This window comes from Somniosus microcephalus, chromosome 12, assembly GCF_052327205.1.
Source record: "Somniosus microcephalus isolate GS21.2 chromosome 12, FLI_Smic_1.0, whole genome shotgun sequence".
Classification (NCBI taxonomy): Eukaryota; Metazoa; Chordata; class Chondrichthyes; order Squaliformes; family Somniosidae; genus Somniosus; species Somniosus microcephalus.
The window spans coordinates 139,326,122-139,345,748 of NC_140998.1; positions in this window are offsets into that span (position 1 = coordinate 139,326,122).

Below are 19,627 nucleotides of genomic sequence, written 5' to 3' on the forward strand. Positions count from 1 at the left end.
TGGCGAACAGAAAGCAAAGAGTTGGAATAAACGGGTCATTTTCCGAGTGGCAGGCAGTGACTAGTGGGGTACCGCAAGGTTCGGTCCTAGGACCCCAGCTGTTCACAATATATATTAATGATCTGGACGAGGGAATTGGATGTAATATCTCCAAATTTGCAGATGACACAAAGCTGGGTGGGAGGGTAAGCTGTGAGGAGGATGTCGTGAAACTCCAGTACGAATTGGACAGGTTGGGTGATTGGGCAGAAACATGGCAAATGCACTATAATGTGGATAAATGTGAGGTTATCCACTTTGGTGGCAAAAACAGGAAGGCAGATTATTATTTGAATGGCAATAGATTGGGAGAAGGGGAAATACAAAGAGACCTGGGTGTCCTTGTGCACCAGTCGCTGAAGGTAAGCATGCAGGTGCAGCAGGCGGTTAAGAAGGCAAATGGTATGTTGGCCTTCGTAGCAAGAGCGTTCGAGTACAGGAACAAGGATGTCTTGCTACAATTGTACAGGGCCTTGGTGAGGCCACACCTTGAGTATTGTGTACAGTTTTGGTCGCCTTACCTGAGGAAGCACGTTCTTGCCATGGAGGGAGTGCAGCGAAGATTCACCAGGCTGATACCTGGGATGGCAGGAATGACTTATGAGGAAAGATTGTGTCGATTGGGCTTATACTCACTGGAGTTTAGAAGATTGAGAGGGGATCTCATCGAAACCTATAAAATTCTGTCAGGCCTGGACAGACTAGATGCAGGAAGGATGTATCTGATGTCCGGGGAGTCCAGAACCAGGGGTCATAGTCTAAGGATAAGGGGTAAGCCATTTAGGACTGAAATGAGGAGGAATTTCTTCACCCAGAGAGTGGTGAACTTGTGGAATTCTCTGCCACAGAGGGCGGTGGAGGCCAGTTCATTAAATATATTCAAGAAAGAGTTGGATATATTTCTTAAGGCTAAAGGGATCAAGGGATATGGGGAGAAGGCAGGGACAGCGTACTGAATTTGGGTGATCAGCCATGATCTCATTGAATGGCGGAGCAGGCTCGAAGGGCCAATTGGCCTACTCCTGCTCCTATCTTCTATGTTTCTATGTTAATGCCATAGAATCTTTTACGTCCACCTGAGAGAGTAGTGGGGGCCTCGGTTTGACGTCTCATCCAAAAGACTGGAGTGTCAGTCCTGATTTTTGTGCTCAAGTCTCTGGAGTGGGACTTGAATCTGTTGGAGGAAAAATTTGGTATCGGCCATTTTGGGGTGGTTAGGTTACCTGGGCGCTAACTTTAGCGCCCGGCGCTAATTAGCCACGGCGAACGCGAAATTGAGTTTTAGCGCTCCAAGAGGGATGTAGAGCACTAAATCAAACACTACACTCTTCTCTTAGGGCGCTAACTTCGTAGAGCGCTAATCAAGTTCCAGCATTGTCAATTAGAGAGTCCTCAGACAGACTGGCGCCTTCCAGTTCTTAAAGGGGAGGTTCAATCATGCTGCACAGCCTCACTCTGATCATTGCTGCTTGTGAACTGGGCCTACAAGGAGCTGCAAGCCTACATCCAAGCACCTGATGGCTGATCAGAGGCACAGGGAGAGAGTTCACTGGTTCAGCGACCATGCCTTGGAGACTCTGTTCGCGGCCATGGAACGCCGATGGGCAGCGCTCTTCCCGGACACTGGCAGGAGGCCATTGCTACAGGCCTTTAGGGGGATGTGGCGGGAGGTGGCCCAGCACGTGTCAGCCAGAAGTTTGGTCCCCAGAACTCCCACCCAGTGCTGGAAGAAATTCAATGACCTCACTCGGGTGGTCAGTGTGAGTACATGCTTCAAAAACCTCTACATCCCACCATCTCAACCTCACTCTGTGCACAGTCGGTATAAACCGCCAAATCCCCAACACTCACCCACCACTATGCCCATCTACTAAACGTGACATCCACATCTCACGCCTTGCATACATTAACAGCTATTCAACTATGATAGGCACATCTGCCAAACACATGGCTGCACAATCACTCACACGTTTTTCTTTTTCTTGCAGGCCAAGCTTGCTCATAACAGAATGAAGCGGGAGAAGGTGAAGCGGACCCGCACCCCCTTACAGACCTGGAGGAGCGAGTGGGCCACATCATTGCCGCCTATGTCATGGGCGCTGTGGCCGTTGGAGAGGTCGACCCCAACTTGGGGACAACAAGGGTATGTTCATCACCTCTCCCTCTTCTCTCATACCACTTCCCCCTCACACCACAAGCCTTTCCCACTTTCCATCTAAGTATACTGTCTCCATTCCTTGCTCCCATTCTGCCCCCTCCCCTGACGTTAACCCCGCTCTTGTGCCTTTATGCTTTCAGATAATCGGCCACCACATGACCAGCCTATCCCTCAGCCCCCCAGTGGCAGCGACGCGGGGGAGGAGGAGGAAGAACAAGCCAGAGCCTCACTGCCTGTGTCTCCCGAGGGCGAGAGGTCCGATAATGGGGTGACACGGTCGCTGGAGAGGAGCCTAGGAAATGGCTCTGATGTGGGTGAAGCTCCAGGGCCCAGCAGGCTGCAGCAATGCCATGGGGAAAGGGAAGCTCGGGGGCCATCTCCCCGGAGGGTGAGTGCGCGCACGAGTTCTGCTGCACAGGACTCAGATGAGGACCTCGATGTGGAGGCGCTGACCAGACGGGTGACGGGCGACGGGCATGCATACTGAGCTCATGGGTGCAATGACAAGGGTGCCCGAGAGCATGGATGCACTGGCTAGGAGCGTGGAGGAGTCCGTCTCCAGCATTGCTCTCATCTCTGCGCAAACCTTTGAGCCCATCCTTGGCACTTTGCAGAGGATGGTTCACTCACAGAGAGACCGTGGGGACCCAGACCTCATGCCGCGTGTCATGGGTGAGGTGGCAGCAGGTATTGCAGCACAGGCTGAGACAACACAATGCCTTAGTGCTATAATGGAGTCAGTGGTTGGTGGCATCCAATCTCAGACTGCTCTCATACATAGAAACATAGAAGATAGGAGCAGGAGAAGGCCATTCGGCCCCTCGAGCCTGCTCCGCCATTCAATGAGATCATGGCTGATCATCCAAATTCAGTACCCTGTCCCTGCCTTCTCCCCATATCCCTTGATCCCTTTAGCCTTAAGAAATATATCCAACTCCTTCTTGAATATATTTAATGAATTGGCCTCCACCACCCTCTGTGGTAGAGAATTCCACAGGTTCACCACTCTCTGGGTGAAGAAATTCCTCCTTGTAATGTATTTACCTTTAAGGGGGGGAACTATGTTTTTACAGCTCATGTATACTGCAGTACCGGCAGTGACCACACCTGTATATAGCAGTGAGTAGTAATCTGTACAGTCAGTTCAACTGTGAGCCACGTTGAGTAAACACCTGTTGTACCGTTTCTGCTGCAGTCTGTATCTTATTATACACGGACGTAACATTGGCGACGAGGCAGGTTCGAACCTACCTGCAACTCTGCATCACCTCCCGGGGATTCGTTCCTGGAGTTCAGTGGATTGGAGGTCAAGGCCAGAGACTCGGGCGTCGACCATGGGCAACCGCCCAGTCATCCAGCAGAGACTCGAGAATTGCCGGGGAGGCTGTCGAGAGCCAGGGTTGGCTTTCCAGTTGAGCTGGTCCAGCGAAACGGGCTGGCAACAGGTAGTGCGCAGACCGTTCCCGGACAGCGGCGGGCTAGAGCCCAACCGAGCGGCACAGCAAAAGGGCTGAGCAGCGTCGATGGGGGAGAGAGAGAGAGAGAGGGCAGAGCGCACAGGGCGCAGCCGGTGTTCAGGGGCCGAGCAGCATCGGAGAGAGGGAGAGAGACGTGCAGAAACCCGCAGGGTGCCGCCATTGCCATGAGAACCGCCGGGAGCAGGGGAGGAAGGAAAGCGCGGGAGACGCTATTTTAAGCCATTGGGAGACGCCATTTTAAACCACACCCAAAATGCCGAAGAGTGGCAGTATCACCGCACTTGACAATGAAGTCGAAGATTGGACTACATATGTCAAACGAATAGAGGTGTACTGCAAGGCAAATGAGGTGTCAGATGACCAGAAAGCGTCGGTATTGTTAAATTTAATGGGTGCAAAGACGTATGGTTTATTACAAAATCTAGTAACCCCAACGAAGCCAATGGAAAAGAGCTTTGAAGACATAGTAACGATACTAAAGGAACATTTAAACGCCACATCGCTGCTGATAGCAGAAAGATTCAAGTTTCACAAACGGAACCAACATAAGGATGAAAGCAATGCTGATTATTTAACAGAACTGCGCAAACTATCGAAACACTGCCAGTTTGGAGCGGGACTGGCAGATACCTTAAGGGACAAGTTTGTGTGTGGGCTTCAAAGTGAAGGAACCCAGAAACGGCTTTTATCTGAAAAGGACCTTACGCTGGAAAAGGCTTTCAGCATTGCAGTATCATATGAAGCAGCAGCAACGGGGCGCTGCAGAGATACAACAGAGACTGCAAGAATATGGCACAAACGAAATGTCATATGGAACAGAGAAGTGCTATCGCTGCGGCAGAACAACACACGACCAGAATGATTGCTGGTTCAAAGACAAAGTGTGCAGACAGTGTGGAAAAGTAGGACACATAGCACGAGTCTGCAGGTCGGGAAAGAAAACCAGCAATAAGAAACCTACCAAAGGAAAGTACAAGAAGGTACATAAGATGACGGAGAATAGTTCAGACGAACAAAAGAGTGATAACGACTCCGAAAGCAGGGAACTGAGTTGTCTGAAACTACATAATGTGATCACAATGGAGGATCACCGAACCATTTGGGTCACTCTCAAGTTAGCAGGAGTCCAGGTAAAGATGGAATTGGACACAGGATCAGCCCTAACAGTCATAAACCGACGGGACTATGAGCGGCTATTCTCACACATACCCTTGAGAGACACAAAAATTATTTTGAAGACGTACACGGGGCAAAAAGTCTACCCCAAAGGAAAAATAAGGGTGACCGTTATATATAACGGTAAGGAAACACCAAAACTAGACCTGTATGTATTGCAAGATGGAGGACCACCATTACTGCGACGTGAATGGATCCGGTAAATACAACTGGATTGGCATTCCATACAGGCACTGACTGCGGCTGACAAATAGGATGATGACGTCACACCTGGGCGACTGTCAAAGATCCTAACTGATGCGAAAGAAGTGTTCCAGCAAGGACTCGGAACACATAAAGGCATGACAGCGACAATTAAAATTGAAGAAAACGCAAGCCCAAAATTTTTTAAGGCCAGACCGATACCTTATGCGATCCGACCAGCCGTCGAAGCAGAGCTGGAGAGTCTGGAACATTCAGGTGTACTGTCCAAGGTAGACTGGAGCGAGTGGGCTACACCCATCATCCCTGTGATGAAAAAGTCGTTGAGCAGTGTAGTGTATGTACCTTTAAGAGAGAACTACTTTTACAGCTCCTGTATACTGTAGTACCGGTAGTGACCACACCTGTATATTAGCCTTGAGCATGCCTCTGTACTGTTAGTCTTTAGACTACCCTCCTCCAGTAAACACCTGTTGATTGTTAATTCACAGCCTACATCTAGTTATTGGAAAACACCATACTTTAAGAATCACGGATTCAACGGTGGCGACGAGATCGATTCGAATCTACCTGCAACTCTGTATTTCCTTTCAAGGATTCGCTCCGGGAGGACGGTGGAAGAAAGTCGAGGCCAGAAACACGGGCGTCGACCACGAGCAACCGCCCAGCCATCTGGCAGAGAGTGAACATCGCAGGGGAGGCTGTTGAGAGCTGGGCTTGGTTCTCCAGCCACGATGATCCAGCAACAGACTGGCAACAGGTACAGCGCAGACCCTTCCCGGACAGCGGCGGCTGGAGCCAACCGACGGCACAGAAAAGGCCGAGCAGCGTCAATGGGGTAAGAGAGAGGGTGAAGTGCACAGGTTGCAGCCGGGGGTTGAAGACCGAGCGGCGTCGACGGAAAACAAAAAAGAGAGAGAGGGTAAAGCACAGCCGGGGTTCAGGACCGAGCGGCGGCAACGAGAGAGGTGCACAGGAGAACGCGTAGAGTGCAGCCAGGGCTCAAGGGCTGAGCGGTGTCCGCGGGGGAAGAAAGGAAAGCGTGGGAGATGCCATTTTGAACCAACAGAGAAGAAGGGAGAGCGCAGGAGACGCCATTTTAGATAGTTTAACCACACCCAGGGATGCCGAAGAGTGGCAGTGTCACTGCGTTCGAAAATGAAGTCAAAGATTGGGCGACATATGTGGAACGCATTGAGGTGTACTGCAAGTCGAATGAAGTGCCAGCTGTTAGGAAAGCACTGGTTTTGTTGAATTCCATGGGTGCAAAACTTTTGGCTTACTGCGAAACCTAATAACCTCAGAGAAGCCAGTGGATAAGGATTTCGAAAGCATAGTGGAAATCCTACAGGACCACATAAACCCCACACCGCTGCTGATAGCAGAAAGATTTAAGTTCCACAAAAGGAACCAGCATAAAGACGAAAGTAATGCTGAGTACTTAACGGAACTGCGCAAGCTATCGAAACACTGCCAGTTTGGATTGGGACTAGCAGATACGTTAAGGGACAAGTTTGTGTGTGGGCTTCAAAGTGAAGGAACCCAGAAATGGCTTCTATCAGAAAAGGATCTTACGCTGGACAAGGCTTTCAGCATGGCAGTATCACACGAAGCAGCCGCACGGGGCGCTACAGAGATACAATGGAGACCACAAGAATATGGCACCAATGAAATGTCATATGGAGCAGGGAAGTGTTATCGCTGCGGCAGAATAACACACGACCAGAAGGATTGTTGGTTCAAGGACCAAGTGTGCAGACAGTGTGGAAAAGCAGGACACATAGCAAGAGTCTGCAGGTCAGGGAAGAAAACCAGCAGCAAGAAATCTCCACAGGAGAAGTACAAAAAGGTACATAAGGTGATGGATAGTAGTACAGATGAACAGAAAAGTGATACAGACTCCGGAAGCAAGGAGCTGGGTTGTCTGAAATGACATAAGGTAATCAAAATGGAGGATCACCAGACTATCTGGGTCACGCTCAAGATAGACGGAGTCCAAGTGAAAATGGAATTCGACACAGGATCAGCCCTAACAGTCATAAACCAAAGGGACTACAAGCGGCTATTTTCACATATACCCTTCAAAGCTACAGAGATTGTCTTGAAGATGTACACGGGGCAAATAGTCTACCCCAAAGGAAAAATAAGGGTGAACGTGATATACAAAGGCCAGGAAATACCCAAAATGGACCTATATGTATTGCCAGATGGAGGACCACCACTACTAGGACGTGAATGGATCTGGAAGATACAATTAGATTGGCATTCCATACAGGCACTGAAGGTTGAGGCCAAAAAGGATGACGACGTCACACCTGGACGACTGTCAAAAATGCTATCTGACGCACAAGAAGTGTTCCAGGAGGGACTCGGAACACTAAAAGGCATAACAGCGACGATTAAAATAGAGGAAAATGCAAGCCCAAAGTTTTTTAAGGCCAGACCAGTGCTTATGCGATCCGACCAGCCGTCGAAGCAGAGCTGGAAGGTTTGGAACGTTCAGGAGTACTGTCCAAAGTGGACTGAAGCGAGTGGGCTACACCCATCGTTCCTGTAATGAAGAGGTCGTTGAGTAATACGCCTGGGGAACCAAAGCAGGTCCGCATCTGTGGGGACTTTAAGGTGACAGTGAACCCATTCCTTCACACGGTACAATATCCGCTTCCACGGATTGAGGATATTTTTGCCTCACTATCTGGAGGTAAACGCTTCACTAAGATTGATTTGGCCCAGGCGTACCTGCAAATGGAGGTAGAAGAAGCCTCGAAACAATACCTCACGATCAACACTCATAAAGGCCTCTACCAATACAACCGGCTGGTGTTCGGGGTAGCATCGGCTCCGGCTATTTGGCAAAGGGCAATGGATCAAGTCCTGCAAGGGATTCCAGGGACCCAGTGTTATTTGGACGACATCCTGGTCACGGGCAAAAATGACAGTGATCACCTCGCCAACCTGGAGAAGGTGCTCACTAGATTAAAGGAATATGGGCTACGAGCTAATCGCCACAAGTGCGAGTTTTTCCAGAAGCAGATCTCGTATTGTGGCCACGTCATTGATGAAGAGAGGTTACATAAGTCCCCTGTAAAGTTTGAGGCAGTAGTCAAGGCTCCAGCACCGGAAAATGTGTCACAACTGAGGTTGTTCCTCGGGCTGGTGAACTACTACCATAAGTTCTTACCAAATTTGTCTACAGTATTACACCCACTGAACACTCTACTGCAAACGGGGGTACCATGGAAGTGGAATGACGAATGTAAGCGAGCTTTCCAGAAGAGCAAAGAATTGATCACATCAAAAGAGGTGTTGGCCCATTTCAACCCAGCACTACTAATTCGGTTGGCGTGTGATGCATCACCCTATAGTATTGGAGCGGTGCTATCGCAGAAATTCCCAGACGGGTTGGAGAGGCCAGTAGCCTTTGCGCCTCGGTCACTAACCTCAGCCGAGCGCAACTACACCCAGATTGACAAGGAGGCCCTCAGCCTATTATGGGGAGTAAAAAAATTCAACCACTACCTGCATGGGCAGAAGTTCACCTTGCTGACTGACCACCAACCACTTGTCTCCATCTTTAATCCAAAGAAGGGCGTTCCGGTGATGACTGCACAACGGCTACAAAGATGGTCCCTTTTTCTAGGGTGAACCAATATGAAATAGAGTATAAGGGCACGAAACAGCATGGAAACGCTGATGGGCTATCACGCCTGCCACTGCCTACTGCAGAGGAAGCACCAGCAGTGGACCCTATCGAAATATTTTATTCATCGATAATTGAACACTTGCCAGTAACTAACGCGGATATAGAGAAGGAGACCCGAAATGATCCGACACTGTCTCGGGTATATGATTTGACGGTGAAGGGATGGCCAACACATGGCGACTCACTGTTGCCAGCATTCTCATCCAGAAGAGAACAGCTGTCAGTATGCCAGGGGACAGTGATGTGTGGATCCCGAGTGGTAATTCCACCGAAGTTAAGGCAGAGAGTGCTCAATGAGCTTCACGAAGACCATCAGTGAGGGGTGAAAATGAAAAGCCTTGCTAGGGCTTATGTGTGGTGGCCAGGGATCGATCAACAAATCGAGGACCTAACAAAGAGCTGCTCAGGATGCCAGAAGGTCCAAAATGCACCACCACATGCCCCCCTACACCCATGGGAGTGGCCCTCCTCGCCATGGCAACGGGTGCATATTGATTTTGCTGGTCCATTCATGGACTCAATGTTCTTAATAGCAGTGGATGCGCACTCGAAATGGCCTGAGGTGATCAAAATGTCCTCCACCACTACAGAGAAAACGATTGCAGTCCTACGGACCATATTTGCCAGGAACGGCTTGCCAGAGCAGATTTGCTCTGATAACGGACCACAGTTTGTGTCCGAAGAGTTTCGGAAATTTATGAGAAGGAATGGGGTAAGGCATTACACATCCGTCCCGTATCAACCAGCCACAAATGGATTGGCTGAGAGGTTCGTACAAACCTTTTAAAAGGCAGTAAGGGCCATGTGCGACGATGACATTCCACTACAGCATAAGTTGGACAATTTCCTGTTAGCCTACAGAAATGCGACACATGCAGTTACCAACCAGACCCCGGCCATGATGTTCTTTAACCGAAGGTTGAGATCTCGTCTGGATTTGCTCAGACCAAATGTGCGAAGGAATGTTGAGGATAAGCAATTCCAGCACATCAATGAGAAGCCGACAAGGAGCTTCAATGTAGGACAACCAGTCTTGGCCCGCGACTACCGAACAGAGAAATAGCAACCCGGAACGATATGCACACGGCAGGGGCCACTAATGTACACAGTGGATGTCGGGGAGAACATTGTGAGACGCCACGTCGACCAGATCCTAGCGTCACAGGAATGAGTCAACCCCATGTCTTGCGTACCTGGTGATGAACCCGACATACCGGTAGCATCTACCTCAGAAACAGTAGCAGCGCAAACTGATGAACTAACCGACGAAAGGGGGCCAGAATCGCCTCCGCACCAAGAACAAGAACCTCAGGAAAGGCGCTATCCAGAAAGGATCAGGAAGCCGCCCCAAAGACTGAATCTATAAATGGACTATTTCAGTTTAATGTGCATGTTAAAGTGTTAATTGTTATTTGAATGTTATGGGTACTGTTAATCTAAAAGGGGAGGAATTGTAGTGTATGTACCTTTAAGAGAGAACTACTTTTACAGCTCCTGTATACTGTAGTACCGGTAGTGACCACACCTGTATATAAGCCTTGAGCATGCCTCTGTACTGTTAGTCTTTAGACTACCCTCCTCCAGTAAACACCTGTTGATTGTTAATTCACAGCCTCTGTCTAGTTATTGGAAAACACCATACTTTAAGAATCATGGATTCAACAAGCAGCACGCCTGGGGAACCAAGGAAGGTTCGCATCTGTGGGGATTTTAAGGTAACAGTGAACCCGGTCCTTCACACCGTACAATATCCACTTCCGCGGATTGAAGATATTTTCGCCTCGCTATCTGGAGGGAAACGCTTCACTAAGATTGACCTGGCCCAGCCGTATCTGCAAATGGAGGTAGAAGAAGCATCAAAAAAATACCTCACAATCAACACCCATAAATGTCTCTACCAATACAATCAGCTGGTATTCGGGGTAGCATCAGCTCCGGCTATTTGGCAGACGGCAATGGAACAAGTCCTGCAAGGGATCCCAGGGACCCAGTGTTATTTGGATGACATCCTGGTCACGGGCGAAAATGACAGTGATCACCTTGCCAACCTGGAGCAGGTGCTCACTAGATTGCAGGAATATGGGCTCCGAGCTAACCGCCCCAAATACGAGTTTTTTAGAAAACAGATCTCGTATTGTGGCCACGTTATCGATAAAGAGGGGTTACATAAGTCCCCAGAGAAGATTGAGGCAGTAGTCAAGGCTCCAGCACCGGAAAATGTGTCACAACTGAGGTCGTTCCTCGGGCTGGTAAACTACTACTGTTAGATCCGTGGTTCAGTGGATAAATAATCACACGGATGCTGTACATTAACAAATAACAGGTCTTTCCTGGAGGAGGGTAATCTCTAGACTGGGGTACAGAGGCATGCGCACAGCTTATATACCGGTGTGGTCACTGCCGGTACTACATTATACAGGAGCTGTAAAAAGTAGTTTTGACTTAAAGGCACATACACTACAATTCCCCCCTTTTTAGATTAATAATACCCCCTTAATATTCAAATAACAATTACATTTTTACATGTACATTCAATAACAAAAGTCCATTTATAGATTCAGTCTTTGGGGCGGCTTCCTGACCCTTTCGGGATAGCGCCTTTCCAGAGGTTCTTGTTCTTGGTGCAGAGGCGATTCTGACCCCTTTTCATCGGGTAATTCATCGGGTTCCACTGCTACTGGGTCTAAAGTAGATGCTACCGGGATGTCGGGTTCATCCCCAGGTACTCGAGACATGGGGTTGACGTATTCCTGTGATGCTAAGATCTGATCAACGTGGCGTCTCACAATGTTCTCCCCGACATCCACTGTGTACATTAATGGCCCCTGCCTTGTGCATATCGTTCCGGGTTGCCACTTCTCTGTTCGATAGTCCCGGGCCAAGACTGGTTGCCCTGCATTGAAGCTCCTTGTCGGCTTCTCGTTGATGTGCTGGAATTGTTTGTCCTCAACATTTCTTCGCACATTTGGTCTGAGCAAGTCCAGACGAGATCTCAACCTTCGGTTAAAGAACATCATGGCTGGGGTTTGGTTGGTAACTGCATGTGTCGCGTTTCGGTAGTCTAATAAGAAATTGTCCATCTTATGCTGTAGTGGAATTTCCTCGTCGCACATGGGCTTTATTGCCTTCTTAAAGGTTTGTATGAACCTCTCAGCCAATCCATTGGTGGCTGGATGATACGGGGCGGATGTGTAAAGCCTTACCCCATTCCTTTTCATGACTTTTTGGAACTCGTCGGACACAAACTGTGGTCCATTATCAGAGCAGATCTGCTCTGGCAAACCGTTTCTTGCAAATATGGTCCGTAGGACTGCAATCGTTTTCTCTGTAGTGGTTGAAGACATCTTTACCACTTCAGGCCACTTTGAATGAGAATCCACTGCTATTAAGAACATTGAGTCCATGAATGGACCAGCGAAATCAATGTGCACCCGTTGCCATGGAGAGGAGGGCCACTCCCATGGGTGTAGAGGGGCATGTGGTGGTGCATTTTGGAACTTCTGGCATCCTAAGCAGCTCTTAGTTAGGTCTTCGATTTGTTGATCAATTCCCGACCACCACACATAAGCCCTAGCAAGGCTTTTCATTTTCACTCCCCCCAGATGACCTTCATGTAGCTCATTTAGCACTCTCTCCCTTAACTTGGGTGGAATCACCACTCTGGATCCACACATCACTGTCCCCTGGCATACTGACAGCTGTTCTCTTCTGGATGAGAATGCTGGCAACAGTGAGTCGCCATGTGTTGGCCATCCCCTCATCGTCAATTCATATACCCGTGACAGCATCGGATCATTGCGGGTCTCATTCTCTATATCCGCGTTTGTTACTGGCAATCGTTCAATTATCGACGAATAAAATATCTCAATAGTGTCCACTGCTGGTGCTTCCTCCACAGTAGGCAGTGGCAGGCGCGATAGCCCATCAGCGTTCCCATGCTGTTTCGTGCCTTTATATTCTATTTCATTTTGATTCACCCCTAGAAACAGGGACCATCTTTGTAACCGCTGTGCAGTCATTACTGGCACGCCCTTCTTAGGATTAAAGATGGAGACAAGTGGTTGGTGGTCAGTCAGCAAGGTGAACTTCTGTCCATGCAGATAGTGGTAGAATTTTTTTACTCCCCATACTAGGCTGAGGGCCTCCCTGTCAATCTGGGCATAGTTGCGCTCGGCTGAGGTTAGTGACCGAGACGCAAAGGCTACTGGCCTCTCCAACCCGTCTGGGAATTTGTGCGACAGCACCGCTCCAATGCCGTAGGGTGATGCATCACATGCCAAACGAATTGGTAGTGCTGAGTTGAAATGGGCCAACACCTCTTTTGATGTGATCAATTCTTTACACTTCTGGAAAGCTCGTCTACGTTCGTCATCCCACTTCCATGGTACCCCTGTTTGCAGTAGGGTGGTCAGCGGGTGTAATACCGTAGACAAATTTGGTAAGAACTTGTGGTAATAGTTTACCAGCCCGAGGAACGACCTCAGTTGTGACACATTTTCCGGTGCTGGAGCCTTGACTGCTGCCTCAATCTTGTCAGGGGACTTATGGAACCCCTCTTCATCGATGACGTGGCCAGAATATGAGATCTGTTTCTGGAAAAACTCGCACTTGTGGCGATTAGCTCGTAGCCTATATTCCTTTAATCTGGCTAGCACCTTCTCCAAGTTAGCGAGGTGATCACCGTCATTTTCGCCCGTGACCAAGATGTCGTCCAAATAACACTGGGTCCCTGGAATCCCTTGCAGGACCTGATCCATCGCCCTTTGCCAGATATCCGGAGCCGAGGCTACTCCATACACCAGCCGGTTGTATTGATAGAGACCTTTATGGGTGTTGATCGTAAGGTAATGTTTCAAAGCTTCTTCTACCTCCATTTGCAAGTACGCCTGGGCTAGATCAATTTTGGTGAAGTGTTTACCGCCAGATAGCGAGGCGAAAATATCCTCAATTCGTGGAAGCGGATATTGCACCGTGTGAAGGACTGGGTTCACTGTCACCTTAAAATCCCCACAGATGCGGACCTTTTTTGGTTCCCCAGGCGTATTACTCAACGACCTCTTCATTACAGGAACGATGGGTGTAGCCCACTCGCTCCAGTCCACTTTGGACAGTACTCCTGAACGTTCCAACCCTTCCAGCTCTGCTTCAACCACTGGTCTGATCGCATAAGGCACTGGTCTGGCCTTCAGAAACTTTGGGCTTATATTTTCCTCTATTTTAATTGTTGCTGTTATTCCTTTTAGTGTTCCTAGTCCCTCCTGGAACACTTCTTTTGCATCCGTTAGCATTTTTGACAGTCGTCCAGGTGTGACGTCGTCATCCTTGTTGGCCTCAACCTTCAGTGCCTGTATGGAATGCCAATCTAATTGTATCTTCCGGATCCATTCACGTCCTAGCAGTGGTGGTCCTCCATTTGGCAATGCATATATATCCATTTTAGGTATTTCCTGACCTTTATATGTCACTTTCACCCTTATTTTCCCTTTGGGGTAGACTTTTTGCCCCGTATACTTCTTCAAGACGATCTCTGTAGCTTTCAGGGGTATGTGTGAAAATAGCCGCTTGTAGCCTCTTTGATTTATGACTGTTAGAGCTGACCCTGTGTCCAATTCCATTTCCACTTGGACTCTGTCTATCTTGAGTGTAACCCAGATAGTCTGGTGATCCTCCATTTCGGTTACATTATGTAGTTTCAGACAGCCCAGCTACTTGCTTCCGGAGTCTGTGTCACTTTTCTGTTCGTCGGAACCACTGTCCATCACCTGGTGTACCTTTTTGTACTTCTCCTGTGGAGATTTCTTACTGTTGGTTTTCTTCCCAGACCTGCAGACTCTTGCTATGTGTCCTGCTTTTCCACACTGTCTGCACACTTGGTCCTTGAACCAACAATCTTTCTGGTCATGTGTTGTTCTGCTGCAGCGATAGCACTTCCCTGTTCCATAGGTCATTTCGTTGGTGCCATACTCTTGCGGTCTCCGTTGTATCTCTGCAGCGCCCCTTGCGGCTGCTTCGTGTGATACTGCCATACTGAAAGCTTTGTCCAGCGTAAGGTCCTTTTCTGATAGAAGCCGTTTCTGGGTTCCTTCACTTTGTAGCCCACACACAAACTTGTCCCTTAACGTGTCTGCTAGTCCCGCTCCAAACTGGCAGTATTTCGATAGCTTGCGCAGTTCCGTTAGGTACTCAGCATTGCTTTCGTCTTTGTGTTGGTTCCTTTTATGGAACTTAAATCGTTCTGCTATCAGCAGCGTTGTGGGGTTTAAGTGGTCCTGTAGGATTTCTACTATGCTTTCAAAATTCTTGGTTACCAGCTTCTCTGGGGTTATTAGATATCGCAGTAACCCATAAGTTTTTGCACCCATGGAATTTAACAGAACCAGTGCTTTATTGGCATCTGGCACTTCATTCGCCCTGCAGTACACCTCAATACGTTCCACATATGTCGCCCAATCTTCGACTTCATTGTCGGATGTAGAGATACTGCCAGTCTTCGGCATCCTTGGTTGTGCGTTAACTATCACCAATGGCGCCTCCCGCGCTTCCCCTTCTTCTCCGCTTGCACAAAATGGCGTCTCCCGCGCTTTCCTTCCTTCCCGCGCTCGCCCGTCTTCTCAGCTGCGGCTTCGCAAAATGGCATCTCCTGCGCTCTTCCTTCTTCTCCGTGGCTCAATGGTGCCTCCCGCGCTCTCCCTGCTTCTCCGCGGCTCAATGGCGTCTCCCGCGCTCTCCCTGCTTCTCCGCGGCTCAATGGCGTCTCCCCTTGCTTCGCCCCATGGACCCTGATCAGCCCGTGATCCCTGGCTGTGCTCTGCACGTTCTTCTCTTGATATTTGTCGACGCCGCTCAGTCTAGAACCCGGCTGTTTCTTACCCTCTCTCTCTCCGGTTTGCAGTATTTTTCCTCGACGCCGCTCGGTGATCAACCCCCGGCTACGCCCTGCTCTCTTCACCCTCTTTCTTACCCCGTCGATGCTGCTCGGCTCTCTCTCTGCCGTCGGTCGGCTCCAGCCGCCGCTGCTCGGGAAGGGTCTGCTCTGGACCTGTCGTCGGTCTCTTACTGCTCGTTGTGGCTTGGGAACCAAGCCCGGCTCTCCACAGCCTCCCCAGCGAAGTTGGATTTCTGCCTGACTGCTGGGCGGTTGCTCGCGGTCGACGCCCGTATTCCTGGACTCAACTATTTTTTATTTTATTTTTATGTTGCAGGTAGATTCGAATCGACACTCGTCGCCACTGTTAGATCCGTGGTTCAGTGGATAAATAATCACACGGATGCTGTACATTAACAAGTAACAGGTCTTTACTGGAGGAGGGTTATCTCTAGACTGGGGTACAGAGGCATGCGCACAGCTTATATGCCGGTGTGGTCACTGCCGGTAATACAGTATACAGGAGCTGTAATAAGTAGTTCTGACTTAAAGGCACATACGCTACAACTACCATAAGTTCTTGCCAAATTTGTCTACAATACTACACCCACTGAACACCCTACTGCAAACTGGGGTGCCATGGAAGTGGAGTGACGAATGTAGACGAGCTTTCCAGAAGAGCAAAACACTAATCACATCGAAAGAGGTATTGGCCCATTACAACCCAGCATTACCAATTCGGTTGGCATGTGATGCGTCACCCTACGGCATTGGAGCGGTGCTGTCGCACAAATTCTCGGACGGCTCAGAGAGGCCAATAGCCTTTGCGTCACGATCACTAACCTCAGCCGAGCGTAACTACGCCCAGATTGACAGGGATGCCCTCAGCCTAGTGTGGGGAGTGAAAAAGTTCAATCACTATCTGCACGGGCAGAAATTCACCTTGCTGACTGATCACCAGCCTCTTGTCTCCATTTTTAATCCGAGGAAGGGCGTTCCGGTGATGACTGCGCAATGACTACAAAGATGGTCACTTTTTCTAGGGGCGCACCACTATGAGATTGAATATAAGGGCACGAAACAGCATGGAAATGCTGATGGGCTATCACGCCTGCCACTGCCTACTGCGGAGGAAGCACCAGCAGTGGATCCTGTCAAAATATTCCATTCGACTATAGTTGATTACCTACCGGTAACTAACGCTTGTATCGAAAAGGAAACCCGTAATGACCCGACACTGTCTCGGGTATATGATTTGACGGTGAAGGGATGGCCAGCACATGGCGAATCACTGTTGCCAGCATTCTCGACAAGGAGAGAACAGCTGTCAGTGTGCCGGGGGGCCTTGATGGGTGGATCCCGAGTGGTAATTCCACCCAAGTTAAGGGATAGAGTGCTCAATGAGCTTCATAAGGGTCATCTGGGAGGGGTAAAAATGAAAAGCCTAGCCAGGGCTTATGTGTGGTGGCCGGGAATCGATAAACAAATCGAGGACCTGACCAAGAGCTGCTCAGGATGCCAGAAAGTCCAAAATGCACCACCACAGGCCCCTCTACACCCATGGGAGTGGCCCTCATCTCCATGGCAACGGGTGCATATTGATTTTGCTGGTCCATTCATGGACTCAATGTTTTTAATAGCCGTGGCTGCGCACTCGAAATGGCCTGAGGTCATCAAAATGTCCTCCACCACCACGGAGAAAACTATTGCAGTCCTACGGACCATTTTTGCCAGGAATGGCTTGCCAGAACAGATTTGCTCCGACAACGGACCACAGTTTGTGTCCGAAGAGTTCCGGAGGTTCTTGAAAAAGAATGGGGTAAGGCATTACACATCTGCCCCGTATCATCCAGCCACAAATGGTTTGGCTGAGAGGTTTGTACAAACCTTTAAGAAGGCAATAAAGGCTATGTACAATGACAACATTCCGCTGCAGCACAAGGTGGACAACTTCCTGTTCGCCTACCGGAATGCGACACATGCAGTCACCAACCAGGCCCCAGCCATGATGTTCTTTAACCGAAGGTTAAGATCTAGCCTGGATTTGCTCAGACCAAACGTACGAAGAGATGTTGAGAGTAAGCAATTCCAGCACATCCATGAGAAGCCAACAAGGAGCTTCAATGTAGGGCAACCAGTCTTGGCTCGCGACTACCGAACAGAAAAATGGCAGGCAGGAACGATATGCACACGGCAGGGCCCACTAATGTACACAGTGGACGTTGGGGAGAGCATCATGAGACGCCATGCTGACCAGATCCTAAAATCACAGGAACAATTCAACCCCATGCCTCGCCCATACGTACCTGGTGATGAACCCGACGTACAGGTCGCATCTACCCCAGAAACAGTAGCATCGGAAGCTGATGAACCAACCGACGACAGGGGGCCAGAATCGCCTCCGCACCAAGAGCAAGACACTCGGGAAAGGCGCTATCCAGAAAGGATCAGGAGGCCGCCCCAAAGACTGAATATATAAATAGACTATTTTCAGCTAATGTTGCATGTTAAAAGTGTTCATTGTAATTAGTTTGATATTTAATTGTTAAATGAGTGTTATGGTACTGTTAATCTAAAAGGGGAGGAATTGTAATGTATTTACCTTTAAAGGGGGGAACTACTTTTTACAGCTCATGTATACTGTAGTACCGGCAGTGGCCACACCTGTATATAGCACTGAGTAGTAATCTGTATAGTCAGTTCAACTGTGAGCCACGTTGAGTAAACACCTGTTGTACCGTTTCTGCTGCGGTCTGTATCTTATTATACATGGACGTAACACTCCTCATCTCAGTCCTAAATGGCTTACCCCTTATCCTTAGACTACAACCCTAGTTCTGGACTCCCCGGCCATCGGGAACATCCTTTCTGCATCTAGTCTGTCCAGGCCTGACAGAATTTTTTAGGTTTCGATGAGATCCCCTCAATCTTCTAAACTCCAGTAAGTACAAGCCCAATCGACCCAATCTCTCCTCATACGTCATTCCTGCCATCCCAGATATCAGCCTGGTGAATCTTTGCTGCACTCCTTCCATGGCAAGAACATCCTTCCTCAGATAAGGTGACCAAAACTGCACACAATACTCAAGGTGTACAGTCTCAGATTGATGCCACGCAAGCGCTGACTGCTGCCATCATCGCTGGGTCGCCCAATGTCCAAGGTGCCACAGCAGGCCAGCAAGCTGTGCCCAAGTAGATTGCTCTGGATGCTGAGGTTCTGCCCCAGGGGAGTGGCAGTGTGTTGGTCGAGCAGGAAGGTGCTGTCCTCTCTCAGGATGACAGCATTCCTGCTCCCACCACTGCCACTCCACCATTGCACTTGCCGCAGCCTGTAACCCAGCCATCCCAGACTGCTGCCGCCCATGCTGAGTTGGTGCAGTCTGCAGCCGGGCCTTCCAGGCCCAGAGCTGGTCGAGGGAGTCCTGCAAGGCCATCTGCAGTCTCTGGCTCCCAGACTCAGCAGTCTCCCGCCAGCCTTGCTGAAGCCACTGGGGCCACATTACGGAGGAGCAGTAGGGTTGGGCGGGGGGAACTCCAAAAGAGAGGGCAATCATTGAAGAAGGGGGAGTGAAGAATACTTTATTAGCAAATGGGGGTAGTGTGTGTTAATAAATTGATGTGTTTGTAAATATATTGTTGTGTTTCTTTATGAATAGTGTTTCATATGAGAGAGTTGTGTTCGATATTAAATTGTTAATTTGACATTGCACATTTTGGGATGTTTCTCATTTGAGCTTTGCCCGGTGATAGGGGCTGCGAGCTGGCTGGAATTATGTGGTTGTTCTGTGCAAAGCCATGTGCTCTCTCATTGATTGGAAGCGCTGTGTAATGAGGCGCGCACGCACGGCCCTTGCAGAAGCAAGATTGAGTGGCTCCCTCCTACATTGCTGCTGCTCCTACTCCTCCTCTGCCTCCTCCTCCTTCTATCCCTATTCCTCCTCCTGAGGTGGACCTGCAATCCCTGGTGGCAATGGCTGGGCCCTCAGAATGGCCAGGTTGTGCAGCAT